Raw genomic sequence first — 7,739 nt, forward strand, 5'->3', positions numbered from 1 at the left:
GCCCAGGGGTGCCTGGGCAGCAGGAGGCCCTCGGGGGACCCTTGGCCTCTTCTCCTTGCTGTTCCCCATCCTCCCTCCCTGGGGACCACCCATGCGGCCGTCACAACCTTTCTGCTGCTCAGGCGGAGGCCCAGAACACGTCCTTCACCGCCCCCCGGCCTCGGTTCCCCGAGGGTCTCCATGGGCTCTGCCACTGACCCATCCTGGTCACCACACTTCCTGGGAGAGTCATGAAACCAACCACTGCCCAACATTTCTCCGGGTCTCCCCCACGCACAGTGCGGGAGTGCACTGGACGCCCGGCAGCCTCGTCAGCACTTACTGCTCTCCGCTCTTTCATTTTAGCCACCCTGATGAGTTTTGTGTGTGTGTGTGTGTGTGGTACGCGGGCCTCTCACTGTTGTGGCCTCTCCCGTTGCGGAGCACAGGCTCCGGATGTGCAGGCCCAGTGGCCATGGCTCACGGGCCCAGCCGCTCCGCGGCACGTGGGATCTTCCCGGACCAGGGCACGAACCCGTGTCCCCTGCATCGGCAGGCGGACTCTCAGCCACTGCGCCACCAGGGAAGCACCCCCTCTGATGACTTTGCAGGGGCGCTGCTGTGTTGCTCAGGGAAGCCCCCCTCTGATGACTTTGCAGGGGCGCTGCTGTGTTGCTCAGGGAAGCCCCCCTCTGATGACTGTGCAGGGCGCTGCTGTGTTGCTCAGGGAAGCACCCCCTCTGATGACTGTGCAGGGGCGCTGCTGTGTTGCTCAGGGAAGCCCCCCTCTGATGACGTTGCAGGGGTACTGCTGTGTTGTTCAGGGAAGCCCCCCCTCTGATGACTTTGCAGGGTGCTGCTGTGTTGTTCAGGGAAGCACCCCCTCTGATGACTTTGCAGGGCGCTGCTGTGTTGCTCAGGGAAGCCCCCCTCTGATGACGTTGCAGGGCGCTGCTGTGTTGCTCAGGGAAGCCCCCCTCTGATGACTTTGCAGGGGCGCTGCTGTGTTGCTCAGGGAAGCCCCCCTCTGATGACTGTGCAGGGCGCTGCTGTGTTGCTCAGGGAAGCCCCCCTCTGATGACGTTGCAGGGCGCCGCTGTGCTGTTATTTCTCTAATACAGGCAGATGGAGAAAATCTTATTTTTTGAACCACAGATTTCCTCCCTGGGGAAAGATTCGTTTTATGGGGGAGATACCGGGGTGGGGGTGGGAGCTGGGCAGGGGCACTTGGGGAGCAGGGCAGCTCTGAGGGGGCCGAGCTCCGAGCCTCTGCTTCGCTGAGCGGTCTGCAAACTGCAGGCACAGTGAACGTCCCAGGGCACCAGTGGTCTGGGCAGTGGAGAGAGGAGAGGCCACCCCTGGGGAGTAAGCTGGGGGTCCCCTGGCGTAACTTCTGCTGTGGGTGTGCAGTGCATCCCCGGCTCCCAGGAGCCTCCGTGAAATGTTTGTCTCTAGAGCTGTTGGCCAGGTCGGGGTCAAGGTCAAGGTCAAGGTGCTGACTATGGCCAGGAGCTGGGCACCGGGTCCCGCCTGGAAGCTGGCAGGTGGGCAGTGGTGGTCCGGGCTGACCCCTGCAGGAACCTCGCTGAGCAGGGAGAGCCCACGACAGAGCCTGACACCCTCCCTCCCGGGGCTGTGGCCGGGCCCTAATCCTCGGGTCCTCAGCCCCATGGCCCAGGCTTGTCCCAGTGCCCGGCTTTGCCTGGAGCCCACGCTGCCCCCAGCCCCTCAGAGCTCCCCCTGTCGTGGGGGGTGAGGGAGGGAGGCTTGCGCTCCCTGCCTGGCTCCCTGGACGGAAGCCCCACTCACGGTCAGGCTGCAATTTGCCAAGCCCGACGGATGGGGCGGCCATTAACGTGGAGGGGAAAAAACACTTTATCTCCCAGGAGGGAAAGGGAAGTTCCAGAGAACCGACGTGTGTGTGTGTGGAGGGGGGAGCAGGCTACTGGAGGTGGGCCACGGTTCAGCGCCCCCATCTTGGGCCATCCTGTCCCCTCCCCGCCCTGCCCACTCAGGGAGAGCCGGGAGCCAGACCCTCCGAGGCCTTCGGGGAAGAAAAGAGCGAGCGGGGCGGCTGAAGCTCCACTGCTGCTGAGCTGCGTGTGTGGCTCCCGCAGGCTCTCAGGCCCACCCTGAGGGGCTCACTCTGCCATCTGGCCCTGTCTGTGGAGGACGGCTGACCTCTCAGGGTCACGAAGACCGTCACGGGCAGTCTGACCTCCAACCTCCAGCAGTCTGCAGGGCGGTGGGCACGGCGGCCCCCACCCCCAGGCAGGTCTCGGGCACAGCGTCCGGACCGCCCATCATCCCAGCCGTCTGGGGGGCCAGGGGGGCTGCTGGGAGCAGCGGGGGGTCCCCTCCGCAGGGAGACCGTGTGGCCAGGAGAGTCTGCTTCTCCGTGGGGCAGCCGTGGCCTCCAGACAGGTCAGGGAGGTTAGAGGCTGGAAGCTGCCCTGCCTCAGTTTCCCCACTTGTCAGATCAGACGGGGAGCCCTGTGGGGGAGCTGGGGGTCTCTAAACACTGTCACAGTGGACAGCTTGTGCCCAAGCCCTTTTTGGGGGAGGGGGCGGAGCGGCTCACAGCTTCCACCAGGTTCTCAAAGGGGCCCATGCCCCCCGCTGCAGAGCACCCCATGGGTGGCCCTGAGGTCCCCCTGGCCTCACAGTCCGTGCTGCTGAGCTCCCAAGCCGCCTGTGGTCATTACAGTTTAATATCTTTAAAAATGTAAAGAGACAGGCGGCGGGGGGGGGTGGTGGGGTGGCTACCCGGCCAGAAATCTCTGTTTCCTCTCAGCCAGGAAACAGGAAGTGAGTGTGCGGGAGATTGGGAGCCAGGCTTCGAGAACAATAGAAAACCCCCTCCAGAGGGGAAAGGGAACTGCGTCAAGGGGCCGGGGTGGGGGCCTCCTGACCTCTCCCCGCTGTGCACGGGCCTGGGCGTAAATTTAGTCTGGGTTCTTTTCCCGGTGAAAAGCTCCAGTGCCCCGTGGCTGGGCGAGGGGGTGCAAGGCCCTCCTCTGTCCCTGGGTGCAGGGCTCCTGGGGTCTTAGGGACCACCTGGGTAAACTGAGGCCCAGAGAAGAGCAGAGCCTGGCCCAGGGGCTGCGGGGTGTGGGGCTGGAGCGCCGTGGCCATCCCGTTGGGGCTACGGGTCTCCAGAGAGGCCCACGTGTGCAGGGACAGAGACCCCCCCCCACCAGGCCCAGGAGAGGAGGAGAAAGGCTCCCCCGCCCCCACCTGCTCAGCCCCCCTGCCCACGGCAGGCGACTCTGCTCCAAACAAGCAGGCTTGGCCCCGAGAGCTGTGTGACCTTAGCCGGAGCTCCGGGACGGCCGGCACTCGGTGGGAGCCCAGGGCCAGCCAGTGGTTTCTTTTTTTAATATAACAGCTCTGTTGAGATGTAATTGACATACCCCACAAGCCACCAGCTCAAAGTGTACAATTCGACGGCTTTTAGTACGGTCACTTGAGTAGCCATCATCATGGTCAATTTTAGAACATTTTCGTCACCTGAAAGAAACCTGCGTCCTTATGCTGCCTCTTCCCCATAGCCCTCGGGGCCCGCACCTCCCAGCCCTAGGCAACCACCCATCTACTTTCTGTCTCTGTGGACTTGCCTGTTCTGGACGTTTCCTACAGCAGGAATCCTACGATGTGGGGGCCTGTGTGTGTGACTTCTTTCACTCAGCATCATGGTTTTTTTTAACATTTTATTTATTTATTTTTATACAGCAGGTTCTTATTAATTATCTGTTTATACGTATTAGTGTGTACATGTCAATCCCAATCTCCCAGTTCATCCCCCGCCCCCGCCCAGCATCATGTTTTTGAGATTCACGCATATTGTAACGTGAGTCAGTGCTTCGTCCCTCTTTACGGCCGAATAACGTTCCACTGTGCGGATGGACGTGTGTCGTCCATTCCTCAGCTGATGTGCATCCAGGCTGCTCTGAACACACATGTGCAAGTTCTTGTGTGGACGCCTGTATTCCCTTTTCTTGGGAACGTATCTGGAAGTGGGATTTCTGGGCCGAGAGGTCACTCCATGCTTTATCATCTGAGGAGCTGCCCAAGCTGGTGGTGTCTGGCCACACTCTCCCTGCTCACCCCAGGAGAGCTGGAGGGGCTGCTCTCTGATCCTGCCAGGACCCCCGGATGGAATAGGAAATGCACACGTGGGACCCAGAGTTTGTGGCCTTTTCTGGGCCGGGCTCAGAGCTGAACCAAGGCCCCTCGAGGCTCACGGGACGTCACGTGGCCCGTGAACCATCCCCTCCTTGCAGACTGTGAGCCAGGGGTCACATTGGACCCCTCAGGAGCCTGTCCCTCCCCTGGATGTGCTGGACTCAGCCACTGGAGCCCCTGGGAGTTGCAGGGGGTCCCCGGCACTCACCCTGATACCTGGGAAGCACCTACAGGCCCAGCCCGACCCCGTCCTCGCCTCCCTGGCCCCCAATCTAGGGATGTGGGACCAGGATAAGGAAGGCTGGGCCCCTAGCAGCTTGCGGAGAGCAGCAGTCTGGGGTCTGATCTGGGCTGTGTGTTCAGGACCCCTGGGGTCCAGGGCGATCCTGGGCAGGCCCCATCTTCTCTGGGCCCCAGTGTCCTCTGTGGCAATGATTACTCAGGACCCCTTGGCTAAATCCTGGGTTTTCTCCTCGGCCGCCACTGCGCCAGGAGGGAACTGAGGCTCAGAGAGGCCGACTGCCCCTCCAGGCCACATGGCATGTGGCAGAGCCAGGATTAGAATCCAGGCCACCCAGCGCTTTCTCGAAGCCCCTTCCTGCCCCGCCCTCCCCGCCCTGTGTCTAGGATTCCAGACGTCCCAGGTGAGCGGGGCTTGGAGTCTCCTGACTCCCTGTGAGCTCTCCACCAACCCCCTGCTCTGGGGAATGGCTCTGCATTCCCCACTTGCGCCAGAGTATGACCTGTGAAGGGGGCCCTGCGTCCTTTCCTGGGGAGGGAGGGGATGCGGGTCAGGCCCCTCCCCAGGCCCGGCAGGCACCCAGGTGTGGGAATCACCCCCACATCTAGGGTATTGGTGCTGCGGCCACGGGCTGCCATCCTGGCCCAGAGGACGCCAGCCGGACTCTCAGCCAGGATGTCCCCTCCCCCTCCCGCCTGGGGATCGCAGCTTCCTGAGCCAGCCCCCCCTCCACCCATCCCCACAATGGCCGGAAACCCCAGGCTCAGGCTGCGGGCCAGGCAGGCCAGCAGCGGCCCTGGGACAGGCGGGAAGGCTGCTCTGCCCGAGCACCCCTGGGTGGAACTGGGAGCCCCGAGGGCCCGTCGTCTCGGGGCCGACCATGGACAGCTGCCCACGGAGCCCCGGCTGGTGGAGGGCTCAGGAGGCGGGTACAGGTGGCTGTCATACCCGGGCCCCCCCGGCCGCCCCAGGCTTCCGAGACTGACGACCACCTACACCGCCACCGAGTCCCAGCTCTGGCTCCGCTGCGTTAATGGGGCTCAGGAATGCGACCCTGGACAAGCACGACTGTTTCACTGGGTCTGACTCGAGAGGCGCCCCGTTCGGCCCCCCCACCATTTGAAGGGACAGCGTTAAGAAGGGAAAGAGCCGCCTCCCCTCGCTGGGCTGGCTCCCTGGAGCTCGTGGGCTGTGCTTTGGAGGGACAGAGGGACACGGGCGAGGGGAGGAGTGCCCCCGCTCGCCCTACCAACCCCGGAGCCAGATAGGACGTGAGTCCTCCAGGGGCAAGGACACCAGGGGCCTGTGTCTGGGGCAGCACAGGAAGGGCCCTCTGGGCCCAAGGTTGCTTATTTATATTGTATTTTGCGATTCCAAAATGAAAATCAATTTCTTTGTGTGTGCTGTTCAGCCCATGAAGTAACAAGTGCTCGTTTTGAAAGAGCCAGTTGGATTTGATGCCCAAAAGCATAAAAGAGAAACCACCATGCCTCCGTCACGTCGCCTGGGGTCCTGGGGGCCCCTGTGTTCCTGCAACACCCCACCCGCCACTTACAGGCCGAGGGCGCCAGGATAAAAGCTACACTATTTTTAGCACAGCTTTGGGTTCATGGCAATATTGAGAGGAAGGTAGGGAGAGTTCTCGCAGACCCCCGCCCCAACGTGCAGCCGCCCCTGCCGTCCACGTGCCTCCCAGCCGTGCGCTTGTTACAGGGGCGAAGCCACACAGACCACGCAGAGCCCACCGTGCAGCCTGGTGTCACTCTTGGTGTGGTGCGTTCCCGGGGTTTGGACAGGGCTGTGAAGATGCGTGTCCACCACGGGCTCGTGGGCAGCCTCACTGCCCTACACCCTCTGAGATGCACGCATTCTATGGGATGGTTTCACGATTTTGGTAGAGGTAATCTCCCTGTAATCCCCACCACAACCGACCGAGGGGCCACCCATCCCCCGACGCACCCACACCCCCTGTGGTGACGATGCCCTCGGCTGGCCCCTGCCATCCTGGAACCACACAGCAGTGCCCTGCGCTCAGCTCCGGGCCCCAGAGGCGGTCTTGGCTGTGAGTGGGTCTGTGATGTTCCTGCCCGTGGCTGAGCGGGACCCCTCGGTGTGGGTGGACCACAGTTCATAGCAAATACATTTTATTTTATTTATTTACTTTTTAAAATCTATTTTATTTTTATTTATTTTTGGCTGCATTGGGTCTTCGTTGCTGCACGTGGGCTTTCTCTAATTGTGAGCGGGGGCTACTCATCGTCACGGTGCGCGGGCTTCTCGTTGCGGTGGCTTCCCTCGTTGTGGAGCACAGGCTCTAGGCGCACGGGCTTCAGTAGTTGTGGCTCGCGGGCTCAGTAGTTGTGGCGCACAGGCTTAGTTGCTCCGCGGCATGTGGGATCTTCCCGGACCAGGGCTCGAACCTGTGTCCCCTGCATCGGCAGGCGGATTCTTAACCACTGCGCCACCAAGGAAGCCCCGCAAATACATTTTAAATGAAGGGGCCCGTCGTTTCTCAACAAGTAAACATAGAACTACCTCCAGCCATTCCGCTCCTAGGTGTGGACACAAAGGACCTGAAAGCAGGGACAGCACAGCCCGTGACTATTATTACTCACAATAACCAAAAGAGGGGAACAGCCCGGATGTCCATCCACCGACGAATGGTGGATGAAGGACACACGTGGTCCAGCCAGGCGGCGGAATGAAGCTTATTATCCAGCCATAAGAAGGAATGAAGCAGTGACACATGCTACAACGTGGATGAGCCTTGGGAACGTGACGCTGAGTGAAGGAGGCCAGGCTCAAAAAGGCGAATGTCGTATGATTTCATGTGTATGAAATGTCCCGCGTGGACAAGTCCAGACAGACAGAAACCAGACCGATGGGGGCAGGGAATGGGGAGTTACTGTTTAACGGATGTAGAATTTCAGTTTGGGAAAATGAAAAAGTTCTGGGAAGAGATAGCAGTGGTGGTTGTACAAATGTGGATGTGATTAATTCTACTGAATGGTACACTTGAAAACGGTCACAATGGCAAATTTTATGTCATATATTGACATATGTTACCACAACGTAAAATAATTAATAATGCAATATATCCAAACTCACTGAATTGTGCACTTTGAATGGGTGAATTGCGTGGTATGTGAACTACACCTCAAGAGCTGTTGTAAAAGAAAAAGAAATGCCCCAGAGGGCTTCCCGAGCAGGTAGCCCGAGTGTCTGCCCTGCTACCAACCCCACAAGGTATGGGGACATGTTTTGGGGGGACCAGGGAGCCAGTGGGGAGGCAGCACCCCAGGGGTCCCAGGCCCTCTCTCCCACTCTCTTGGGA

Source organism: Pseudorca crassidens, chromosome 7 (genome assembly GCF_039906515.1).
Source record: "Pseudorca crassidens isolate mPseCra1 chromosome 7, mPseCra1.hap1, whole genome shotgun sequence".
In the NCBI taxonomy this organism is placed as follows: Eukaryota; Metazoa; Chordata; class Mammalia; order Artiodactyla; family Delphinidae; genus Pseudorca; species Pseudorca crassidens.